At 48.8% G+C, this 27,172-nt stretch overlaps 1 pseudogene; it reads left to right on the top strand.

Annotated features, from left to right (window-relative positions):
* LOC141041974 (uncharacterized) overlaps positions 1 to 25,285 on the top strand; it is a 37,623-nt pseudogene extending 12,338 nt beyond the window's left edge.
* The last annotated feature ends 1,887 nt before the right edge of the window (positions 25,286 to 27,172 follow it).

A 27,172-nucleotide genomic window follows, 5' to 3' on the forward strand; every position in this document is an offset into this window, starting at 1 on the left:
CTGTCCGTCAGATATAAATCGGATGGCATATATTGCAGGATGGAAGGAACACCATCATCACCAACTCTGTTTTTTATAAGAGTAGAGATATGTGAGTGTCACTGCCCCCCCCACACACACCCACACTTCCCAACACCGAAGGAGTAGGGTGACACCTCGATCTTGATACTAATCTATCGACTGGCTTCTCTCTCAAACACACACACACACACACTACCCGGCACCGAAGGAGTAGGGTGGCACATCGATCTTGATAATAATATATCTACTCCTCTTTCAAACACACACACACACACACACACACACACACACTCGCTAGTTGTGCCTCTGTGCCTACCGCGCACACTCTCGATACGTCTTTCTCTCCCTCCCCCCCCAACAATGACAGCAGAAGGGTGACAACTCGATATGATCATAATCTGTCAATTGGTTTCTCTCTCAAACATTGTGTCTCGGTGCCTCGCTCGGTAGCCCCCTCGATATGTAGACTTCTCGCACGCGCACAACTGTAGTGACGATGACGCTGAACCCAGTGGGCCTTGTTTTTACCGGCCTCATGTGATAGTTTTCACCCTTTTTTCTGTTAATTAACAAGGCAACCTTTTCTTTGGTACTACTAGTGAATCTAAAATCATTCGGGGCAAACATAAAATATATCACTTCAACCCAATTATCGCAGCAACTATTTAAAAGAAATTAGCTAGCTGCTCGTGCGTTGCACGGAACATCAAGATGCATTTGTATGAGTAGTTTATCTTGTGAGAGAAAAGGTTGAACGAGGGAAGGCCTTATTTGCAAACGTGGAGAGACGTGTGGGTATATTTTTGCAAAATTGCCATAGTTTCTTTCCTATCCGTTAGATATAAAATCCGACGGCCTATATTGCAGGATGGCACACACACCATCATCACCAACTCTGTTTTCTACTCCCTCCGTCTGAAAATACTTGTCTTCAAAATGGATAAAAAGAGATGTATCGAAAATTAAAATACATCTAGATACATTTCCTTTTATCCATTTTGATGACAAGTATTTCCGGACGGAGGGAGTATTTGTATGTTTAGAGATTTCAACAAGTGACTATGACCGGACCTTACCAACATACTCAAAAAAGTAGTCCATAATTTTGATGTTACCCTCTTTTCTTGGCGGTGCAGTGCCATCTAGATACCTCATAAAAAAATCAAGGACAAATCTGACCCCTTCCTGAAATGACATACGGAGCAAAATGAGTGAATCTACACTCTAAAATATGTCTACATACACATCCGTATGTGGTAGTCCATTTGAAATCTGAGAAAGACAAATATTTAGGAACGAATGGAGTATATATAAGAGTAGACATGGAGATATATCTCCAGCATGGTCTACAACAAAAATGTGCTGGGCTGGTTAGCGCCGGATGCTCGCAACGCGATGACATGAGTTCGAATTCTGTCTTTTAACTTTATATTTTTATATTATATATTACTCTACTTATTTAATATATACTTCTTTCGCTACTGTACTGACAGTGGAACCCACAGAGTACTTAGAATACAAGATTAAGGATGGACTTGTTTCTTTTTAACTTTCTGTACGAAGCTGTAGCCACCCTGCAAGTCACGTGTACACTGTACATGCAATTAACTTTTTATAGAGAAATCATACAGGCAATTAACTCAAATGGATTGGATGTCACTCTATTATTTCCAGCATAAAGAGCATCTCCAACGGCAGCCGGCAAATTTCCTCCCGCTTCCTTAAGCGGAGGACGACATCAAACGCCAGCGGCATACATTTTTACAACTCTAACCAACCAGATGAAATTCGTGCAAACACGGACTGATTTCATATAAGCATGAAGGATTTCGTATAAAAAAGTTGGATCTTCATATAAACATGATGGATTTCATTACATTTACATGAACTAAGAGGTGCCAATCCGGCTCTCTTGTATATTTAATACTCCCTTCGTCCGGAAATACTTGTCGTAGAAATGGAGGTATCCAGACTTATTTTAGTTCTAAATGGCCGCCCGCGGATCCCTTTGTCTTCCTCATGTCCGTCAGACACTTGCGGGGTCGACGAAGGTCCTCGGAAGAGACGAAGCAGCAAAGAAACCACCTGAATCCGCGGTCGTCGCCTCGGCGGTGGCCTTCGTGCGTCCCAAGTGGCGGCGGCCTCCCGTGTTCTACTTCTCCTCGATGATGGCAGCGGACACGGAGAAGCTGGCCACCGACTCGTCGCTCTCCACGCACCCGGCTTCTGTCTCTGCCTGCATGGCGCCGCCGCAGGCATGGGAGGCGCGCCCACAGACACGGGAGGCGCGCCCACCGCAGACACTGGTGGCGCGGTACGACGCGGCAGCGACGGCGCCCGTACCGGCGTGCCAGCCGCCGTGCCGGCGTGGAGCAACTCGCCACTCCTCATTGAGCTAAACTGGAGCGGCGAGTTGCTGAACCACGCGCCTGCTTGGGGCGGCAACTGGCTCCGTCGGGCCAAGCGAGGTTGGTGAAGCACCGAGCGGCCTCGCCCGTATCCGGAGGGCTCGGCGGGCCACCCAGCCGGGTAATATGCCGGAGAACGGCTCATCAGAAGCCATCGGAAGAGTGGAGAAAATGGTGAAGGAGGAGATGGGGGAGCGGCGGAGGGGTGCGATTCTTGCCCGCTGTCTGTCTGGCCTCGTGTAAATAGAGGGCGGACGGTAGGAGCTTGGCCGGCGTCTGGCCTCGTTTAAACTGAGGGCGGACGGGAGGAGCTCGGCCGGTGTTGCGTTTAATTCCGGCCCGCTCATGAACGGACGTGTGGCAGGAGTAGGATTCTCGGTTTGCATGCGGGTTTAACGGAGGGGTTTAATGGAGGCGCCGGGCGTGCAGCGGGCGGCGCAGTACTATTCGATTTGACAGCAGTAATGAGCCATCAAATCACAAAGTCCCTCGCCTCTCGTGAAACCGACCGAGCTAGACTGCCCCGCCCTCTAGCCTTTTAAAAAATGTATATACTCCACTTTTGTACAGTAGTAGTATCGATGGATTGCGCCATGGAGCAAAACTTGAAATTAAAAAAAAGGTGGTACATATAGAGAATGCTCGTCGCCAAATTATGCATATAGTACTATTTAAAAGTCTTGTCACAATAATGGTGTCCAGCACAAGTGCACAACCCACCCCTCAAATAAAACTAAGCACCCTGGAATTCTTTGACAAAACTAAGCACCCTGAAATTCTTTGACAACTAAACTGCTGGCTATATGATGTTGGCCATATATATTGTACGTATATAATGTGAAGAAACGAGTGGTAGTACTATACCAACTAAAAGATGAAATGTAAGAAATACTAGTATGTACGTACTGAAGAGTTAAAGTAACAAGAAGAAACATAACATAGTTCTGCTGGGGGCTCAACACAACACACCCCTCAAATTAAATTAAGCACACCTGAAATTAAACTTTGAAACTATTCCGGTAGACACTGCATTAGAACCACAATGAGCAACGACACTGCCACCTTACTCGGAGTCCTCGTCCACGTCCTCGACTTCGTCCTTGTCCCTCTTCCTCTTGGCTGATACTTCTTTGCTTGAGCCGCACACTTGGCTGTTGCTCTTCATCCAACCCTTGTAGATATTGAAGCAAAGGTAGCCATCCATTGCAGCGTAGTGGATGTGGTCTATATCTAGTACATTCCGCTGCCATGCATGACGATGAAACGTGTATGGAGGTTTCTCCAGTTTACCGTACGAAGGATGAACCATGGCTCCTGCCAGGGTCAGCATTGAAGGCTGACGGGAGGACACCAGTCGATTCTTCTAGAGGTCGAAGGTGTTGCCTACAACGAGACCTATCCGAGCATGACTTCTTTGTCGTTACCAAAGTCTACAGTAACAAATTTGACTAGGTTGCTCTCGAGGAAGTCCTTAAAATCCTGGCACTCAATGTCGGCATGGAATATGTGGTAGACCAAGCATAAGTCATGCACGCAAACCTGGATCACGGCGAGCTTCTTCCTCTCTTCATCCTTTAGATCCTTCTCTCGTCCCAGGACTGTGGTGTACTCAACATCTAGCCCAGCGACCCACTCATCATCTGAGTCTTCGAACATGCATCTGAAGCGAGAAAGGCATCCTTTCACCGTCGCGGAAGAACGGGTGTAGATGACGTCGAACTCATCGCCGGTGATGGTTCTAACCTTGTACTCACCGCCGATCGGGGAGATTTGGGACGCCATGGATTTGGGAGGAGGGTTAGGATTAGTGGAACTGCCGTAATGTGAATGGACGGGACGACTAGGAGCGAACCGCCGTAGTATTGAAGGATGTGCGGGGACGAGTAGGAGCGAACTGCCAGCGTGCGAACGGCAGGGTAGTGGCTTTCCATTCTCCCATGATATGGGCTTCCGAGAGCCCATGGATCTGAGATCGAATGGTTGCATGGCGTGATTCTAGACCTATGGGTGAATATCCTATCATGGAGGGTTATTCTGCAAATTTTCAGCAACTTAGCATGCGACCGTTTGATCTCAGATCCAAGGGCTGCCAGCAGCCTGTATCGTGGTCGTGCCTACCACGACCGTCGCGTCGCTCGTGCGGTCGCGCCCTTGGATATTTAACACGGTGCGTTAGGATATCTGATGTTGGCATGTCATACATAGTCATCACTTAGTCACTCATACTACAACAAGGTTTTGGCTATAAGGCTGGCTATAAGGTTGGCTATAAGTGTATTTTTTACTTCTCTCTATCTCTTTCTTCGTACGCCCTCCGTCCCATAATATAAGAACGTTTTTGACACTAGTGTAGTGCCAAAAACATTCTTATATTATGGGACATAGGGAGTACTAGTATTTATTGCATTTGCCAAGGAGTGACCTCTTCCAATGAAATGGTGTTGCTAAGTTTGCTTCATTTAATTAGCTATAGACTCAAAATTGTCTTTTCACCTAGGTACACGCGCTTAGCACCGTTTCTTCCTTGGGTCACCAAACTAGTCTCTCTCTTCTTGATTAACTTGCCACATCAGACTTTATGCCTACGTGGCAAGCTTAAGCACCTGTAGGAGCAAGTAAGTACAATAGTGCGCTTTACATGGCATTTTTGCATATGTGGAGGAAAGAGAGGCAAGGAAAAAGTGGAGAAGTGGGCTCTCATGCAAGAGCCAGCCTCTACTACATGGTGGAGCATTGGGAGAGGCACCTGTATGGAGGTGGTCAGGAATCGGGAGACTCACGCCGGTCGTAGCGCCGCAGTTAAAATGATAATGGCAAGTCAAATCACGGGGCCCCACCTGTCCAGCAGTAACTCGCTGTCAAATCACACAGCCCTACATTTGCAGCAGCCTACTCCCTCGTCTTCTCGCGTCTCTGTCGAACCGACTAGGCGGAACCGCCCCGCCTACCGCGCAGGAAAAGCCCGCGCAGTATACTCCCTCCGTCTAGGTGACCAAGGTGGAGAGGAAAACGAGAGAACTTAATGTTTAGTATTTGCTAAGGCTGGTTGTAATGGTACTAGCCTTAGCAATTTTGATGAGGTGTCATAGAATTAAATGAAGAAAGAGAGAGAGTTGAGTACTATGTGTCATACATGGCAATAAATAAAGTACTACATGATACCAATATATGATACATGGCGCAGGAGTACTAAGTATTATTAACAGTTTTGCTAGAACTAATCTAGATGAGATATAATTTGGTCTCATTCATCTTTTATAGCCATTGGATGTGTTGCTATATAAGATGCGTGTGTGCTGACGTGGGTTGTATTTGTTCTTGTGCAATGAACTGACCACTGCATGTCATGTTTGATAGTCTCAAGTCATTAAAAGCATACAAGCCCCACATCTCTTCTTGGTTGATTCCTCTATTTATGTCAAAAAATAAGAAACAACGTGAGAGTTAATGCACCACGCCTATGTGTTTACTATTTGGTTTTCGTAAGATGACTTAATACTCACCTAGACAGAGGGAATATTCGATTTGACAGCGGGCGGCGCAGTTCCCGATACGGCTTTAATGCAGACGAGGGAGGGAGTAGCGGTTCCCGATATGTCGAACGGCCAATGCATCCTCCTTCAATTAATGCATGAGGGAAGTAATGGGAGGAGGTCCGGGGAAAGAGGCTGCACGATGTGAATGCAACGCAGTTTGCCCTCATTGCCCTCATATAAAGGCGCCCCTCCATTCCAATGCATCTACCACAACGTATGCACCTAAGCATTTGTCTAAGCACCTACACTAAGAGCAAAAGAGCTCACTCCAGACCCATGGCGGCGATGCGCGTGAGCGGCCAGCGGCTGCACCAGATGGTCCACGACGCCGGCCTACGGCATGGCGCCGAGGATCGTCTCCAGACCGTGTTAGAGACCGGCTGGTGGATGGCCGCCGTCGATGCCAACTACGACTCTCAGTTGGACCAGATGATCGTTGCCACCAGCAACAAGTTCACCGTCCTCAAGAAGCTCGCGGACGACATCGCCGTACTCCTCCAGCCCGCGCGCCCGGGCTCCTCATTGCCTGCCACCCTAATCGGCCTCCATGGTCGGAACCTCTTTCAAGCACTGGTGGCCCTGCGACTGCCCACCGACGCCACGAAGAATGTCCACCTGGAGGTCGCGCTCGCCGCGAGGCGCCTCGCCCTGCAAGAGTTCGTCGACCTACACATCCACGTGTATGAGCAAATCGTGTACATAGGTATCTACAAGGCCAGTGAGGACGCTACGACGTTGGCCTTCCTCAACCGGCCGGAAGCCTTGGATGCCTTTGCTGAGAAGCACCTCGACCTCGCCACAAAAGCCGCCGCTCCTTAGCCGCCGGTCGGTGGCCCGACGCACTAAGTTGAGGAGGAGGAGGTCGTACGTTCGTGGATCCATCTTTCTTCTTGCTTTCTGTAACCACCACTGCGATCGCATCATCGTGGCCTTAATTCTTATTGTGCTATTGCATTCTCGTTCCAGTCAATACCGACATGTGCGATCCCTTTGCTTAATTATATGCATCATTGTAACTAGTACTCCATCCGTCAATTTATAAGTTGTGCTTACCTTTACCATCAACTTCGTGCAACGCGTGGGCATCTTGCTAGAAAGACTAGAATATGTCTATATAATCCATATGTGATAGTCCATTTGAAATCTCAAAAAAGACAAATATTTAGGTACGGAGGGAGTAATATATTAGGAGTATATCAAAACAATAGTGATTTCTTTCAAGTTTGTGAACAAATACTACTATTCTACTACTTTGGATCTGTCACAACGCACGGGCACATTGCTGGTAAAAGGAAAAGGCCTGCCGCATTCGCGTCGCACCCCCACACGCCCGGGAATCGGGAGTACAACACGGCCCGTCCGGCACGACACATAGCTTAGGGAAGGCGTGTTTCCTAGCATTTTCACTTTCATGTGGGACCGCCGTTGAGCAAACTGACACCCCGCCCGCCGCCGGGTTGGAAAACAGAAACGAGGGGAAGATCTAGCTGTAGCACGGAAGCCAAGAAATTTGGTGTCAGACGGGGCTCGTTGATAGAGTAGGAGCATTCCGTACTAGTACTACTCCTACTAGTACCAAGTTTGTACTCCTAATACTATATTACTAGTACTACCACTATACAACTAGTAGGTACGTGCATGACACAACATCGTAGGAACAAAAAACGAGAAGATCTTGTTTTGGGTGATTTATCTTTTTTTCAATCAACGTAGTATGAATAATATGATGTGGGGGGCACCCATGAAGCTTATGTGGATTGGTTGCATGGCTACGGAAGGTTAGAGAAAAATAAATAGATAATGTGTTTAGAGTGCACTCCACTAAATAGATATACTTTGGATCCATTGCAATGGACCGGCACATCTATATCTATACCCCCTATATAGTGTGTGAAAAACTTTGAAAGTTGGTCATTGGACGAAGCCAATCCGATGGTACAAAGATGGAAAATCCGAGCACTACTGGCCGTTGGATATCATCCACCAGATTCTGCCACATGTATAATCTAGAAGACTCCATGGTTGAACTTAATTCATGACTAACTTTGCCACAACTAAGCTTAAGCAAAGTTATTAGTTCTTCAAAATGAGAGCCACAAGTTGGCAAGCCTAAGGGAATCTTGCCACATTTTTTGTGTGTATGTCATGTGGGGCCTTAGTGTGGCTTGCCTAAGGTGTGGCTTGAACCAAACACTCACCTAAGTTAATCAAACTTGCCTAACCTTACATTCCACCAGATTTTGCCACATGTTAGAATCCAGAAAGCTCCACATGTAGAAGCATAATGCACAAACCACCAGAATCTCATGCGTGCAATGCACATGTACCTTACTAGTACTAGTTGGTAGTAGTAAGAAACAAATTCCAGTTTTGGCACGAGCTCGTACTGCGGGAGCACCACAAGGCCTGCCGCAGGAGTTACATTTCCCTCTCGGGGCCCATGGGACCGAACTTCAGTGGCTTAGTGCCCGGCCTATGAGTCAATGACATGCGGACCTTAAATGCGGCTGGCCCACATGTCATTCTCATGGTGGTGGCGTGGTTCGCGACTCACTCGTTCGAGATGAACCGGCCGGTGGTGGCGTGGCCGTGGCGAGGGTGCCACAGCTGGGCGTCGGGGCGTTACGAGGCGTAGATGGCCACACCGACGGGTACTACCTATAGTACATAAGTACTCCAGCTGAGGATTGATGACCGGGACGAAATGTGTCACAGCCGCTGGATGAAAATTCGATGGTGCGGGAGTACGGATCGGAGCACAGCAGCGGAGCAGGCAAACCGCGTCCAATCGGGTGTGTCTGTGGTAGAAAGTTGATGGTCGCCGCAGTTTAGCTGGCCCGCATGTCATGCACACAAAGGCAGAGGAGCGGTGGGGCCGAGAGGGATGAGGGGCACGTCGGGGGGATGAGGATCCCCTGACGCGAACAATCCTACCATTACGTCACTGACATGTGGGACCCATAAGCGTGGGTCCCACCTGTCAGCGAAGAAAAGGCAGGGCAAGGCAGTGATAGCCACGTTAGAGGATCCATGTGCACGTCGGGGGACGTCGTGTCGTGGGTTGGAGCGGCGTCGTGGGAATCGCGTGTGGGTGTGGCAGTGGTAGAAACAAGAAACGTGATGGTCGCCGTGGTTCAACTTCCATGGACAAGCTGTCATGTCTGCTGACACATGTATATCAAAACTAGAGTGTTTATATTTCAAGCACGTGAACAAGTATTATTCTACTACTTTGGATCCATTGCAACGCACGAGCCAGCACATTGGTAGTAGTAGTGTCCATCTCTATCTCTAGAGGCCTTCCCTCGTTCATCCTTTTCTCTCACAAGATAAAATACTCATACGAATGCATCTTGATGTTCCGTGGAACGCACGAGGATGTTTCCTTGGGGGTCTCTCCAGCGTGGCGTGGCCGTAGTTGCAAGTTGACGCCCCTTGAGATGCCGACGTTGAGGGGCACTCGGATTTCCTCTGATGAGCAGGTAAGATGAGTTTGATCACGTAGTAAATGCATTCTAAAGACTACTTCCGTGTCCATTTCCTAATTCTCCCCCTGCCCACTGTTTCACAGGTTAGGCTCGGTGCAAGTGGAGATTGGCTTGCATATGTACGGGAGGGTACCAACATCAATTTGCACAACATTTACAATGGTGACACCATTCCCGTAGAACCTTTGTCCAACATTGGGATCAGCCATACAACGGGCCACCGCATGAATTGGTACGATGGAACCACGGTGAGATTGAATAAGGTAGCACGAACCTTGCACATGGCGGTCAAAGGCGGACCATGCTGTCTGCGGCTGATTTGTTGCCGTACGAGTAGGAAGACGCTGTGCTCCTTTCTAAACGCATCTTCGCGGTGACAAACCAGGGTACTTATTTTGTATGGGACACATCCTATGATATACTCCCTCTCTCCCAGTTTATTTGTTTTGATTCTTTTCGCTTTATAAGTTTCAAATTCAAATTTAGAGCTCCCCATCACATGTTGAGATTACAATGTCCATTAAATCGTTGCGTGCAGGTATAGTAAAGAAACAAATCTCGAGTTTGGCACGAGTTCGTGCTGCGGGAGCACCACAAGCCCTAGCGCAGGAGTTACATTTCCCTCTCAGGGCCGTCGGGACTGAGCTTCAGCGCCTTACTACACCTACCTTTGAGTCAATAACATGTGGACCCGATAGGTGACTGGTGCACATGTAATGCTCCCGTAGGCAGAGGGGCAGTGGGGCCAAGAGGGGTGAGCCGCAGGTCGGGGGACGTGTGGTTTCATGGGTTCGAGCGGCGTCGTGGGAATCGCGGGTGGCTGTGGTAGAAACTTGATGCTCGCCGCATTTCAGGTGGACCACATGTCATGCACACAATGGCAGAGGGGCAGTGCGGCCGAGAGGGGTGAGGCGCACGTCGGGGGGCGTGGTGCCGTGGGTTGGCGAGGCGTCGTGGGAATCGCGAGGTGAAACGTGATGGTCGCCGTAGTTGAACTTCCATGGACAAGCTGTCCTGTCTACGGACACATGCACTGCATACCGATCACTGGAAGGAGTAGCAGAGAAAGCTATATATGCGGATAAATAGTTCCTTATAGTCAAGCGGACCGACGCTACTACTCTGTTCCAAAGACATGCACACCATCGAAATAGTCCATCTATATCAATATACACCGAGAGGGAATATTTTTTTTTACAAGAGAGGAAATAGTTCATCCATCCATAATGCCCTCCTGCTGGTGCAGCCTTTTCTTCTTCTTCTTCTTCTTCTTCTTCTTCGTCTTCTTCTTCTTCTTCTTCTTCTTCTTCTTCTTCTTCTTCTTCTTCTTCTTCTTCTTCTTCTTGTTCTCATTCTCTGTGGGAGACGGCTTCGCAACAAGCTCTTTGGACCTTGCAGCTATCTCGAAACTCACACGGGCATCGAGGGCAGCATATTTTATCCGCTCGTACGTCAAGGGATAATTCTCCTAGACGACCTTAATGCCACCATCTCGTCACCCTTCTGAAGATTTGTACCGAGCACAAAATTTGCTACGTCGAATTGGGATGGTGTCTGTTTATCACAATCTTCTACAGGAATTTTGATTCTGGTTTGTAGGTCAGCGATGCTTTTCAAATCAAGGTTGTACGGCTCCAGCTTCTGTTTGTCCCCTTCGATGGCTGCCCCACAGAAGTATACGTCCTCCCGGGACAAGAAATCGTGAAGCTCACCTGGTATGGAGGGTGAGTGTATGATGTGGTACACCAAAACATCATCTTCGAGGCACAGCTGAAGGACGGCGGTGCGCTGGATCTTCCCAGGGGCACACTCCGTGTACTCTGCGTCGAGACCGATGACCCTCGTCTCTACCTTTTCGAGGGAGTTGGATACATTGTTGATACACTGCCGAACAACCCTTGGGTGGGCGGTGACGGTGGCAACTATGCGCATCGAGCCTTCGACGAGGACATGTTGGACGCTAAAAACCTGCATCTCGATCTCTTTCGCCATTTGGAACCGCTGGAACGGAGGGCTATGGTTTGGAGAATTAGGATTAGATGGCTAGTCTAATTGAAGTAGTAGATGATTATTTAAAGAGGTTAAAACAATATGAACGTAGTGGGGTTTGGATGCAAATGAAGACGAAGGGGAGGTGAAGAAGCCGAGGAGAATCGGTTCCCGATGGAGAAGTAAATGGGAGAAGTGGCGTGCAGGAAGTTGATTAGACGGCTAGGTAGACTAAACGAAAAGGCTATGCGGGTAGACTGATGAGTCGTACCTGTTCGTGTATGTGCCCATCCTTCCTGATAGGTGGGACCTATGCAAACAGATAAAAAAATGTGTCGTAGTTTTTTTTTGAGCGCGTGAGTGGGAGACACAACATTCTCTGGTTAAGGAATACTCCCTCCGTTTAGGTGAGTATAAGTCACCTTATGAAAATCAGGTTTTCCCAAAACCTTTAGGCGTGGAGCATTAACTTCCTGCTCGATCCCCTCCCAGCCTCGTTAGCCAGCGTTCTCTTCCTCTGCTGCCGCGTTCTACCTTTCCATTTTCCTCTTCTCAAGTGTGGAACGATCTGCATGCCGTGCTTGATGCACCAGAACGACCACTGCATGCATCGTGGCAGGGCGTTGATTGGGCATGCACGAGAATTTGGTTCTGCTCGCAATATGGATGATACCTGAACGATGAAGTGAACAGGCATGCTAGCACGGGAGACCTATTTCCGCTATACAATACTGGAGTACTCATGTTCCTACTAGTAGTAGTAGTACAACTGTGGTACACTTGATGGTCAAAATACTATTCATCCGGTCCTCACAGTGAAGTGACAACACCCTGCGCCTGACACTAGTCCAGGCGGCATGTTCGGGTTACCAAAGTCAGCCTCACCCTGTGCACTGTGCAGTCTGTCACCGCCGCTGTACAGCACATTGGCGCCTCGCCTCGTCTCCCTCTCCGCTCCCATAGCAACACTCCATCTCCATCTCCTTCTCCGTCTCCATCTCACTGTGCCCCCGTGTACCATCGCCTCACTCGCCTCCCCCAGTACCACTATTCCCTCGCTAGCCGCTCCAGCACCGACATCCTTCTCCCCCGTAAATCAAGCCCCCTTCCAAACTCCACCATGGCCGAACGCGAACCGCGCAGCATCCATATGAGCCCCGATTGGAGCAATCTCCCCAGTGACATCCTCAACCTCTGTTGTTCGTGTATGGATATGTTGAGCGCCCTGCGGCTGGCTGCATGCTCGAGGGACATGCACACGGCCATCGTTGAAGCGAGGCCTAAGCTTTTCAAGACACCCTGCTTGCTGCTATCTGGTCTTGCGAGATTGGCTCACCCTGATACGGAGGTGTGCATTATGCCCCTGTACTTCAATCCGATCTCCATTAGCTGAAACTTCTTTGCAGGTATGTAGTGGGTCGCCGTACATCATTTCCCTCGACATCGATCCGATCACCATCGCCCGAACTTATTGGCAAGTATGTACTGGGTCGACATGAACTCCCACTGGATGGCTGCCTTCAGAGAAGACGGTAAAAAGTTGGTGCTCATGAACTTCCAGACCTCCCATGAGATTATCCTTCCTCCGTTGGATTATATAGAGTATTACCATCGTGGTCCAAGTCATCTAGATTACTACGTCAGTTGGACGGACCTTGTTTTGCAGAAGATTGTAATCTGCCAAGTGCCCACACGACATGCGAATTACGCAGACTTCAAGCTAATTGCCTTGTTCGACCGCGGACTCGCCTATCTTTACGCCGGTGCCTTCTTTAGCTGGAGACAACTCGGCTCGCAGTGGATCATCGTCAAAGCTGATACACACTTCTGTGATGCTATTGAACACAATGGCATCATCTACGCGATTGACAAAGCAGATGGCACCACGTATTGCTAGGACGGCGCGTGTAAGTTGTTTCCGTCTCATGTTAATGATGACGCGATGACACTGTTTGAACTTTTTGTGATGATTGGCATATCCCTGTTTGAGCGGAATTTGAGTAGAACTATGGCAATGTATTAGAGACGCTGTAAATCAGCTATATTTGGAATGAGTTAATTCATGCGATTGTGACCATGTCATTACAGCCAATTTGTACCCTGAATAATCAAACGGTTAGGAATATATGGATATTATCCTTATTTTACAGTAATCTATATACTACTACTAAATATGACTGTGTATCAATGGCCATGTTAGTTTCCTCATTTTCATGATGTAGAAACATGCACCACACTGTTAGTTTCATCTAACCATACATTAGGGAAGTAAATGTGCAAATGGAGAACTCTATATTTGGAAGTAGTGAAATCCTGCAATGCTTACCATGTGTACATACCTATATTCACCCTTCAGCAATCAATGGCTAGAATAATATCCTCAAAAAAAATTTGCCCACAGAACACGAGTATATAACAATGCATGGTCTGTTAGTTACCTTGAAGAATTTGTTTGTGAGGACAGAACATGATTACTCCCTCCGTTCCCAAATATTTGTCTTTCTAGAGATTTTAACAAGTGACTACATACGAAGCAAAATGAGTGAATCTACACTCTAAAATATGTCTACATACATCCGTATGTTGTATCTATTTGAAATGCCTAGAAAGACAAATATTTGGGAACGGAGGGAGCACATAACATGCATGACATGGTAGTTTCCTGTGAAGAATGGATTGTGAGATAACGTGAGTATAACCATGCATGGCACTTCTATATTTTCGAACCCAGTATACATTTCCCTGTATTTTCCTCCCAGTTCCAACAAGGACATATCAATGCTGTTTCTTGCATTATCCTACTCATACTCTGAACAATGCTGATCTTACATTAACAATGCCTGTCCTTTTCGATATGATGCAGTGTCCCTACAGTTACCGTCCTTTGTAATCACACCACCTTTGCCAAAAACAGGGAAGCACAATTGGTTCCTCGCTCGATCAGACGACGGCAAAAGACTGATGATCATTCGGACACATGAGCCAAAAAAGTTATATTGCAAAAACCCCACTGTATACAAGCACCGTGTAATACGTGAGTATCCGGACAGTGGCTGTTACGTCTATGAGAAGGATACCAGCTTGTTGGGGCCTTTAGGATTTTTTAGTTGGAGGCGGGTAAACAGCCTTGGTTCACACTCTCAGTTTCTCGGACTCAATTATCCGATTAACCAGGAGATCACCGTTGGCAAGGACCTTGATGGCAGAGAGGCTCTGTTTGCTATGGAAAACTGTGTCTACACGACGAGCCCTAGGAGTTCGGGAGCAAACTCCCCTGATTGTCAACGATACAGCCTGCAGCCAAAAGAAGGTGAGAATGACAAAGGCATCCGGATTAACTTTGATCCTTGGATGTCTCAATTACGACAGGCAGTGATGTGGTTCAAGCCTTCAGGTTGATAGGTAATTGGGCTGTTGCATCGAAAGGGTGGAGTACTGGTGTCTCCGGATCACTGGTCGCTGAAGCAGGGCTGCAACTTATGATGGTGTTGGATCATCTCTTCGAATGACTTTGTTGTCTTTGCTGCTGGTTCTGGATGGGTAGTTCTTTCTTTTGTTATGCATATTCCTTGTCATTTGGTCATCCTCGTCTATGCCACTCTTACTATGTAATAGTTGCTTCAGTTTAGAATGTCATTCTCGTCTGGATCACGAGAGCTGAGCGCTGCAGATGGGTGCGTTTTGGTGGTGTAGCAAGACTTCTTATGAACTATCATGTCTTGCTGTTTATGTCAGTAGTAGTCACTAGTCAGTGTTTGAATGTTGTATATATCGTTGTTTCGAACTGTTTATTGTCTCGAACTACTGGTGGGCTAAATGAGAGCATCACCATTCTCCAGTGTTCAGAGTATATCTCCTTTTTTCAAGTTATATAATTTGAGCTCAGTGTTTTTTCGATGATGTACACTTGTTTGGGCCAGTGAGGTGTCGTTGAATATGGGCCGAGTAGTAGCGCAATGCCAAACAGGTCAATTATGACTCTCAGGCCGGGCTCTCAAAAGATCCTGAAAAAAGGCCAGGCTCTCCAAAAAAGAAAGAATAAGGACTCTTAGGCCGACATGTGGGCGCCACCGGTGTTTTCGTGTGCTTGCGTGCTGAGAGTATATTGGCGCGTGCTCGAAATTCATGCTACCTTTTCATCTCCAGTCTCCCGCCCCTCCCCCACCTCTGGAATCTCGATTCCTACTCCAGTTCCCCCAAATCCCCCTCCTGTACTCCCTGTACTCAAGCGAACTATCATGTCGCCGGCCAACGCGGATCTCCGAGCCGGAGATCCTGAGGTCCGTCCTGCCTTCGGTCGCTGCGTGCTATCGCTCAACAGTGGCATGGCGGCGCTTGACGACCAGTTTGCCGGCAAAGTGCTGATGGTAACCATCAACGGCGACCGGCCTCCCGTCTCGCCGAACGACCTTGTCAAAGCTCTTGGCATTGCGCATGACATCCAAATAAGTGACTTGCTCCTCGAAGTCTGTCCGCCACCGGCTGATTTCTTCGTCAGGTTCCGGACAACTTTCGACTGCAGTCGTGTGTTCGAATCTTCCCGGCGTTTGTTCTGCGATGGCGCGCTGGTGAGCTTTGATCGGTGGCACCCAGGATGGGGCTCGGTGCCCTCTGAGCTTGAGTTTTTAACAAAGCTTACCTTCCACGGCATGCCTCGACGTGCTTGGAACAGCGAGTCCATGAACGAGCTTATCAACGACCTTGGAGGTGAGCTCGTAAGTATGTTTGTTCCTCCAGACAGCTGGGCTCTGACGGTTATGGCATGGATGAAGAAGCCGTCCACCATACCGAAGGTGATTGGTGTTGAGATACCGGTGCAGGAACTGGGGTTGTACTATTCGTCGCCACCAAGGCCGCCGCGGACCACGTTAGGGATGTACCTGTATCGAGTGTTCGTGCATGTCGAAGTAGTGGTCAATCCATCAATCGAAGTCCTGCCGCCGCCGCTGGTGCCAGGGTCCGTTGACGACGTCCATTACAGGAGTCAACGCCAGACTTTCCCCGTGTTGCTCGGAACGATGGATGGCACAGGGCCTACTCCATCGCGCGGTGGAGGCCACTGCTTCTTTGGGAGAAGAGGCAGGGCTGGCTGCCTTGATGTGCTCTAATTTGAGGTAACAACTGAATCTTGTCAGATACTAGTTAAATCCGAGCTATGGGTGTGAAGCACTGATATGCCAGTACATTTGATTGTGACCTGTTCTAATTTTGTACCTGTACTTTTTTTAGTAAGGGCTGTACGTCAACTTAATGTGCTAGCAGAACTTATTGTGTTGTCTATCTGTTTTCTTTGCACAACATTTAAGATATTTCCCCGTCATTGATAAAGACGATGAACCGTTATGTATGACTTGGTTGGTTTCAACATAGCCCTTCCCGTAGCGATCCACTGCTTCCATCCTGATTGTGCCACCTGCGTGAAATTTCTGTATGCAAGTTCAGTGTGCTATGATGTTCTATATGATTGTGTCAACTATATAAGTTTTTACTGAGTATCAGCAATGCATATGGCTGAAAGATGTATTTACGAGCATCGACCGATGGGTCTCTCTCTATCTCTCTCTCTCTCTCTCACACACACACACGCGCACACGCACAAGTGGGACCCGTTGAATTATTTATTTGCTCGTGGCAGCTTTTAATTAGGTTCCACTGTAATCTAACTTTTTTCTTAAGTTATTAATTGAGCTCAGTGACTTCAAAAAGTTGTACAGAAGCCTTGTTTGGGCCTTTCCGGCGTCGCTGAATGTGGGCTGATTAACCATGTTAGGTTGTACTGTACTACACATGCCTTTTTTTTTCATCATCAGCAATGCAACTGGGCCGATAGTTGTACACAATATCCGGGTCAACTTGTTATTCTCCGCCCCGCTGGGCTGCAAACTTTCCTAGGAGGTATGCATTAGGCTTAACAAGAAAATGGACTTTAAGAAATAATAAATGGGATGTAATTATAATAACTGGATAGTTATTATGCACCAAACACGTAATTAGTTTGAAAAATATATTAATTTTGGGATTTGAAAATTTTAATTTCATTACTTGTTGCGCGCGCAATATTTCGTTGGATTTTAACGTAATACAACTTTATTTTGAAATTATATTTAACCTGACTAGAAATTTCGGATAAAAATATTTCGGATCCCATCAAAATGTGGGAATTTTTTTTGAATTCTGTTTTGAGCGGTTGTTTGAAATTATTAATCGTTGTCCTAGCTAGAAGTTGGGCTGTACTTTTAACAAACTGTAAATGGGCTGTAGTAAATTCCATTAGAATTAAAAAATGGGTTGTACATTCTTACAAATCGTAAATGGGCTATATGTTCTCTGCCAAATCCGAGCTGTGGGCCTACTAAGTTGACGGGTACCAAGGGCTTTGTCAACTTAGTCAATATAAACGATTCTAGCTGCAGTGATCGTACGATGTCCATCCAACGACCGTAGTGCTTCTTCAACCTCTGGTCTTCTTGCTCCAGCCGCCCAAAGCAGCGCCGGTCGTGTCGCGTGCTCCTGCCTCCCGTGGCCGGCTGTGATGCCGTGGAGGCCTCACCGCCCCGTACTACTCCCACCGCTGGCCAGGCCAGCCCTCTACTCACCCACACCCCCTGTTATTCTGCGGCGACGGCAGCCTCACACCGCAGCCGAACCTGTGAACCCTCGTACTCCTCTCCGCGCGGGCTTCCACTGCTGCGTCTTCCCCGGCTCCGCGTCGTCCCCTTCCTAGGCCTCGCCGTCGTCCAGACCACCGCCCTGGTGCTCTCGGCGTGGCGTGGTCAATGTGGTCAACGACCGACTTCCATCGGAAGAGTACTGTACGTGGAGAGGCTGACAGCTGGGTCCAGGCGGCCGCAAGGAAGTGCCTCCTTATTACGCGCAAAATAATTATTCCTCCACCTGACAGCAGGGACCCACCGGACGGGCCACCTTATTTCGCGAAAAAAATGTTTCCCCCTGACTGCTGGGACCCACCGGACGGGCTAGCGTATTTTGCAAAAAAACGTTCCCCCCGCTGTCAGCTCGGACCCACTGGAAGTGCCTCCTTATAACGCACAAAAAAATGAATACTCCCCCTGCTAGCTAGGACCCACCATGGTGGGAGGCTGACTTGTGGGCCTACTAAGTTGACTGGGACGGGGGCCTTTGTCAACTTTAGTCAATATGAACGATTCTAGCTTCAGTGACTGTACGATGTCCATCCAACGGCCGTAGTGCTTCTTCAACCTCTGGTCTTCTTGCTCCAGCCGCTCAAAGCAGCGCCGGTCGTGCCGCATGCTCCTGCCTCCCGTGGCCGGCTGTGCTGCCGCGGAGGCCTCACCGCCCCCTACTATTCCCACCGCTGGCCAGGCCCTGCGGCGACGGCATCCTCACACCGCAGCCGAACCAGTGAACCCTCGTACTCCTCTCCGCGCGGAATTCCACTGCCGCGTCTTCCCCGGCTCCGCGTCGTCCCCTTCCTAGGCCTCGCCGTCGTCCACCGCCGTGGTGCTCTCCGTGCGGCGTGGTCAACGTGGTCAAGGAACGACTTCCATCGGAAGAGTACTGGACGTGGAGAGGCTGACAGCTGGGTCCACGGCCACAGCCCAGTTTTTTTGTGATTTCCAAGTAAGTCGCTTTGTCAGGCCTGTTGGGCTGCAAATCTTTCAAGACGAGGAGAGCTTTCATTCGGCTGGCCGAGAAAATGGCCCATCAGTAATGAGAAATGGGCTGTACATTTTTAAAACACATCAAACCGGCAATTAGTTTCAAATATCTTTTTTTTCATTTCGAGATTTTAAATTACATTAATTTTTATGCGTGGAGAATTTGTTGGATTTTATATTGATCATTTATTTTTAAAATCAGTTTGAATGTGAGTCGAAATTTCGGGATTAAAAACAGTTCGGACCGCACCAAAATATGCAAAATTTCGTATAATTTTTTAACCGTGGCCACAATATGGGCTGTAATGCTAACAAAAAGAATATGGGCTCCAAAAAAAACCTTAATAATTAGCAAATGGGCTGTAAATTATTAGAAATAATGGCAGATGGGCTGTATGCTGTTTTCCACACATTTGAGGCTTTCCTAAAAAAAAGGTTGACGCACAAGCAGTGACTGTTGGATGGCCATCCAACGGCCGTCGTGCTTCTTCAATCTCTACTCTTCCTGCTCCAGCCGCTCAAACAAGCGCCGGCGGGACTGCCTGCTCCCTCCTCCCCGCGGCCGGCTCTGCTGCCGCGCAGGCCTCACCGCCCCATCGTACTCCCATCGCTGGCCTAGCCATCCCTCTACTCACCCACACCTGCTGTTATTCTCCGGCGACGAACCAGTAAACCCTCGTACAGTCGTACTCCCCTCCGCGTGGGAAACAACTGCCGAGTCTTCCCAGCCTCTGTGTCATTCCTTTCGTAGGCCTCGCCGTTTTCCACCGCCCTGGTGCTCTCGGCGCGGCCTGGTCAACGTGGTCAATGACCGACATGCATCTGAAGTGGACTGTACGTGGAGAGGCCGACAGCTGGGTCCACGGCCGCACGCAAGGAAATGCCTCCTTATTACGCGCAAAATAATGATTCCTCCACCTGACATCAGGGACCCACCGAAAGGGTGTCTATATTTCGTGAAAAAAACGTTACCGCCGCTGACAGCTCGGACCCACCAGCTATATCTTCGCACGCAAGGAAGTGCCTCCTTGTTACGCACAAAAAAAATGAATACTCCCCCTGCTAGCTGGCACCCACCATAGTGGGAGGCTGACTTGTGGGCCTACTAAGTTGACTGGGACGGGGGCCTTTGTCAACTTTAGTCAATATGAACGATTCTAGCTCCAGTGACCGTACGATGTCCATCCAACGGCCGTAGTGCTTCTTCAACCTCTGGTCTTCTTGCTCCAGCCGCCCAAAGCAGCGCCGGTCGTGCCGCATGCTCCTGCCTCCCGTGGCCGGCTGTGCTGCCGCGGAGGCCTCACCGCCCCCTACTATTCCCACCGCTGGCCAGGCCCTGCGGCGACGGCAGCCTCACACCGCAGCCGAACCAGTGAACCCTCGTACTCCTCTCCGCGCGGGCTTCCACTGTCGCGTCTTCCCCGGCTCTCCGTCGTCCCCTTCCTAGGCCTCGCCGTCGTCCATCGCCCTGGTGCTCTCGGCGCGGCGTGGTCAACGTGGTCAAGGAACGACTTCCATCGAACGTGGAGTGTACGTGGAGAGGCTGACAGCTGGGTCCACGGCCGCAGCAAGGAAGCGCCTCCATATTACGCGGAAAATAATGATTCCTCCACCTGACAGCTTGGACCCACCGGACGGGCCACTGTATTTCGCGAAAAAAACGTTTCCCCCTGACTGCTGGGACCCACCAGCTACATCTTCGCACACAAGGAAGTGCGTCCGGGCAAAAAAAACGATTCGCCCCCTGACTACTGGGACCCACCAGCTACATCTTCGCAGGCAAGGAAGTGCCTGACAGTCGGGACCCACCTGGTCGAAGCGTACGTAGCATTGTCATTCTGGTCGCGAACGTGTACGTACATACTGGTCGATGTAGAGGCGCACACGTGTCGTAGTAGAGGCGCGCACGTAGCATGTACACGTACGTACAGCGGCCAGTGTGCAAGAAAGAAAATACGGTCACGTACGTACATACGGGCAGGGTCTCGAACGCCTACTCGCGCATATGTACGGCCAGGGCTCGTGTACATGGCTGGGTCGGAATGGAGAAACAACGTCGTTGTCGTGTTCATGGGGAGCCAACCGGCTGGGTCGGAACAGAATGCGTTGTCGTGTTCATCGGGAGGGCTTGGACGGAACAGCCGATGGAAACGAGGCCTGGCGTACCGCAGAACGGAGGAAACGGCCTTGTGTTCGACCGGCCTTGTTTGAAACGGGATCTTGTTCATCGGGAGGGGTCTGGCGTACCGCAAAACGGAGGAAACGGACCTCCTACGGTCGAAATGGGGGTCTTGTTGATCGGGAGGGGTGTGGCGTACCGCAAAACGGACGAAACGGACTTGTGTTGGAGCGCTACGGTTGAAACGGGGGTCCTGTTCATCGGGAGGGGTGTGGCGTACCGCAAAATGGGACTCCACGAGACACTGTTCATCTCCACCGTCGACCCCCTCCCGCCTCCACGGCTACTGTTCATCCACTGTCGACCGCCTCCAGCCTCCACCTGCGACTGTTCATCCACGGGCTCCTGTTCATCCAGCCTCCACCACACGCTACTCCACCGGCTACTGTTCAACCAGCCCTCTCCACGGGCTCCTGTTCAACCACCCCTCCATGGGCTACTGTTCATCCAGCCCTCCACGGGGTGGTCCTGTTCATCCTGCCCTCCACGGGGTCCTGTTCATCCAGCCCCAACCGGCTCGATCGATCGGGGTCCTGTTCATCCAGAGGCAACACCACGGGGTCCTGTTCATCCACCCCCACCGGGAACTGTTCATCCAAACCCCCCAGCAACACTCACTGTTCATCCAGAGGCAGCATCGACCGGCTTCAGTTAGCAGCAGTAGCGAAGGAATCGCTCGATCGGGTTCAGTTAACAGCCATCGATCGATCGCTCGGGTTCAGTAACGCGTAGCCTCCAGTGTAATCGCTCGGGTTCAGTTAGAGCCCAACGTCTCGCTCGGGTTCAATTAGAGCCAATGCCTCGCACACACGCGCGTACGTGTACGAGAGAAACGCGCATCGCTCGGCCCCCGACCTCCCACTGTAACCGGGAAGTCCCCGAAATTTTCCTCGCCCTCGCTTCTACCACGGTTTTTTCCGTCATGGACGGCCCAAAGAATGTCATGGAGCTGCGTCTCCGGCCCGCCCAGGGCGAAAAGCCCATTTTCTGTCATGATTTTTTGTCATAGAAGGAGGAGCCCACCACATCTATGATGATACCGGGTTTTGTCACAATTATCGTCATAGAAGTGTCATATGTATGATAGAATTTTTTTTCGTTCGGCCCAAAATGTCACGATGTGTCTTTTTTTTGTAGTGGTTCACAGCAGCAAGTACCGTACAACGCCAGCACGGATTGCATGGTAGAAGCAGCACCGTCCCTTGGTTGCATGAGTGCCGGAGAAACAGGGAGCAGCATTGTACAATGCAACATTGGAGAGGCAGACTCATTTATGGATTTGGCCGTGCCATGCAGAAACGACGCTGCTGCGTGTGACAAACAACAGAGCAGCAGCAGCTCCGCTATAAGTGGACCTGTGGCTAACAATGAGACTGATGTCGTCAGAAGGGAATGCGATCAGATGAACGAAGACACGGTAGACAGAATCATCATGGCGCCGCCGACCATTGCAGAGAGAGCAATGGACGACATGTTTAAAGAAGGCATATACCCAACAATTCAGGAGGTCACCGAAGCGCTCGAACCAGAGGGTGGTATGGTATTCGGATCATTGGATGAGTGTTTTTTGTTTTTCTGCAGATATGCTAGAAAGGTTGGCTTTGCTTCCAAGCGATCAACGAGCAGAAGATCGACATATGATCAGCAGCTTGACAAGCAGGTGTTTCAGTGCACCAAGGAAGGGCAGAATAAAACAACTGAGAGACATGTTAAGGAGAGAAGGAGCAACTGCTTGATCCGGACAAGCTGCCCAGTCCAAATAACAGCCAAGAGGGATACAGATAGGAGGAAATGGTACCTGAAGAACGTTCGTCTAGAGCACAACCACCAGCTTCACCTATTTGGTTGGATGCTGAAGTTCATGAGATGCTATAAGAAGATGACACCTCAGGAGAAATTCTTTATACAAGTGCTGCAGAAGGCGAGGTTAGAACCAAGGAAGGTTATGCATATTTTTACTGCCATGGGGAAACCAAGGCGAGAAATTATGTTCGACACGATTGACATAAGCAACATTGCATGCCGGGACAGGGCTGGAGAGCGCGGCACTGATATCGCAGACACCATGAAAATCTTTGCTGATATGCAGAGGCGGAGGCCGGGATTCCACCATGTGGAAGAGACAGAGAACAATGTAGTGCGCAGCCTGTTCTGGACAGATTCCTCATGTAAGATGAATTATGATCTATATGGAGATTTCGTGTCTTTTGACACCACATTCTCTACGAATATATATGGCTTGCCATTTGCACCAATTATAGGTGTCGACAACCACGGGTCGACCGTCCTGTTTGGAGTAGGCCTTTTGAAGGATGAGAAAATAGGGTCATTCAAGTGGCTCCTAAGCACGTTTGTCGAGGCAATGGGAGGTAAAGAGCCGAAATACATAATAACAGACCAAGACCAGGCGATGAAGACTACAATAAAGGAAGCTCTTCCGAGGACGAGGCACAGGTTCTGCTGGTGGCATATTAGGAAGAACCTGAAGGAAAATAACGCAGCAGTGTTTGCGCATCACCCAGGGATGTCTGATGATATATTTCGAATTGTCAAAAACTCACTAGATCAAGACGAGTTTGAGTGTGCCTGGAAAGCAGCAATTTCTCTGCATAAGGCAGAAGGCAACAAACACCTGAACACGCTATGGGAACTCCGAAATTTTTGTGTGCCGACCTACTTCAAGGACTGTTTCTATCCTTTCTCGTCAACAACCACTTGCAGTGAGAGCACGAATTCGATGTGGAAGAATTACTCGACCACAAGGACACTATAAAAAGGTTTGTTAATGCGTATCACACGATTCAGCAAAATTGCCTCGCCACGCTTGACAAGAAAAGACACCGAATAGAAGAGAAGGCGCCATCACTAGAGTCGGGTTTTCCGATTGAAAGACAAGCAAGTCAAGTATACACGAATGAAGTTTTCAGGAAATTCCAGCTGGAGCTACAGAATCGGACTTACTTCAAGTGCTCTGACCTGGCAAAGGGAAGACAGTATTTAAAAAAAAGATTATTGAGCCTGGAGAAAAAGTGTGGAAACCATATCCGGGCGAGGAATTTGACAGGTCTGAGTTCAGGGTAGATGTGGATGAGCAAAAAGAAATATACAGTTCCAGCTGCAAGAAAATGAGTAGGGATGGCATTCAGTGCTGCCTGTGCTTAAGGTGATGGACCAAACAGGCATGATCGATCAACTTCCAAAATCCTTTGTCATCCCCAGATGGACCAGGAATCTATCAGAGAGTCTGAAAGTTCTGTCTACAAGTCAAGGTGATAGCATGACCATACAAGACGATGAAACTATGAGATTCGGCCTCGCTTACGCTGAGTTGTTGGATATCTGTTCAAATGCTTGCAGAAAAGAGAAGGCATACCGTGTGTTGTGTGAGTGTACGGTAGATATGAAAATAAAAGTCATGGCGGCACTTGCCGAGGAACCAGACGCATGCATTCTTGCCGAAACTCTCAAGAACCCTCCTATGAGTGGCTCAAAGGGTACGAAAAAAGGAGATCGAATCAAAGCTGGTTCTGAGAAGAAAGGAAAAGGCAACAAAGCTGCATCCAAGTGCGGCAGTTGTGGAGTAAAGGGTCACAGGAAAACAAACTGCCCGGATAACCCAGAAGTCTAGGAGAGGATGAGGATTGAAGAGGAAAAGAGGAAATCGCAGCAGGAGAAGAGGGCAAGGTCAATGAAATGGCCGACAACACCGACAACACCATCGGGGACATCAAATGGCTCAGGACAATGCACTCCAAGCCCAGGAGGAAGACGTCAGACGCCAGCAACTCCAACGACCCCAGTAACAGCAGGGAGCATTTACCAAAGTCTTGCATCTACGCCAGAATCAAACATCACACAAGCCAGGCACACAGAATGCGTACAGGGAAGCCTGGTACAAGGCACGGAATTTGCGCAGTCCATTTTCACAAAGGAAAGGTCTGAGTGGAGACTTTTTGGTACCGGAGAACAGTACGAATAGAAAAATTAAAAGGTAATAATGCAGCTTAAACAGGACGTAAGCAAAAAACAGTGATGACCGCAATCTTTCGCTTTGTTTTTATGTATGAATATTAATTTTACAGGTAAATAGGTTGAATAGCTACGCAGAAGGGTGGGGTTGCACAAGGGTCGAGAAGGAAGAATGGATCGCTGAACATTGAAAAACAAGGCCGCACGTGGAGCGATGAAATAGCAAGCAATTGGTGGGGAGGGCGGGCGGTTGTCGATTGTTTATTTTCTTGTGCTGTGGTTATAAGAACGGCTTGTAAGTTAATTTGCTGCAGTTATAGAAACAAAACAAATTTAAATAAGAACGCCTTTTGCTTCTTTATGTATTTTTTACTCGGCGGACAAAAATATCAGAGGCACAGGTTTCCTTGTTATTTTCCGCAGCCGCGTCGGTTTCTGAACATGGATGTTGTAAGCATACAAGCATGCTTCTCTGCTGCGTGACAGAGAGATAAAAATAACCTAAGGGCACAGGCAGCCACGGTCATGCCACCGGTGAGTGTTCAACCGTGACTCTCACGGTTGCATGGTCACACCCGCCGTTATGGAACGAAAACGTTTTTAAGCACAGAATCTGGGTCGTGCTTCTGGGGCTGCATAACCGTTCTAACGCATGTTCTTCTTTTATGAATGCATGACTGTAAGTAATTCAAATAACCGTGCTTGCGATGCGTGTCCAACCGTGCCTCATGTGCCTTCACGCGGTGCTTCTGTGATGCAAAGATTTCAAACACAACGGGTCACGGTTGTGTTTGTGTTTCTGTTTTACAAATAGATATAGTGCCTGGCAGTAGGTTCACGACGTTTGCTATGGGAGAATCATGTCTTTACATGCTACTAAAGCACGTGGAATCACGGCCGTGCGTGTGTGTGGCATGTAGAACAGTGCTTTACAATGCCGAAGGCAGGACCGTGTGTCTCGTTCTTGAAAAGCCGTGGTTCTGCCATCACTTCATTCACTTGGTTTGTGTGCGTTTAGCAGAATCATCTGCAAAGCAGAGGCACGGCCTTGAATCTTCTAGTGACTTAATTGTAACATGCACGTTGGGTTTCCGCAATTAACGCATGAACGTGACTCCACGTAAAACACAAGCATGCCTCCTTGAGCATCTTTACCGTGCCACTCCTGGTTATAGATCAACGGATGCATTTGGAGCACAAAGAGACATGAAGGTGACTTCTGACTTGAAACACTGACATACTTGACGCTTCGTGCATTTGAGTTAAAATCTTACAACGAAAACAATTGTAACACGGATAGTCGTCCGATTCTATTAGGTTTCCGTAATAATCGCACCATCGTGACTCCGGGTAAGAATAAACCATGCCTCTCCACCGACTCATTATGAATACAATCAGTAAACCTCTGTGCGTGACTCTATGTAATTAGAAGACCTTTGAGGGCTTTATGCCCGTGCTTGTGACCCTTGACACTAAAACACAGAGTAAACGCCCGTGCCTCTATGCTGTATGCACGTGCTTATGCCCGTACAAGGAAATACGCTTTTAAAAACGGGGTCTCTCGTATAGGCCATTTCGTGCCTCACTGAGTAAACGCCCGTGTCTGTGCGTAAGACAAAGGTTAGCGTGACTCTATGTAATACCACCGACCATGCCTTTACGCGCTTCATGCCCGTGCTTGTGATAATTTCGATCCCGCGTAAAACGCAAACATACCTCTCTGGGCCTCCATACCGTGCCTCTCCTGGTGTTAGAGTCAACGGAATCATCTGGAACACAAAGAGACACAAAGGTAGACACGAACTGTTCTACATGCCTGTGTGGCATGTAGAACAGTGCATCACAATGCCAAAGGCAGGACCGTGTGTCTGGTACGTGACAATGCCAAGCCGTACCGTGTGTCTGGTACGTGACAAGCCGTGACAGGAGCGTTTCAGCAGAA

The sequence above is a fragment of the Aegilops tauschii genome, chromosome 2 (assembly GCF_002575655.3).
Source record: "Aegilops tauschii subsp. strangulata cultivar AL8/78 chromosome 2, Aet v6.0, whole genome shotgun sequence".
NCBI classification, from domain to species: domain Eukaryota; kingdom Viridiplantae; phylum Streptophyta; class Magnoliopsida; order Poales; family Poaceae; genus Aegilops; species Aegilops tauschii.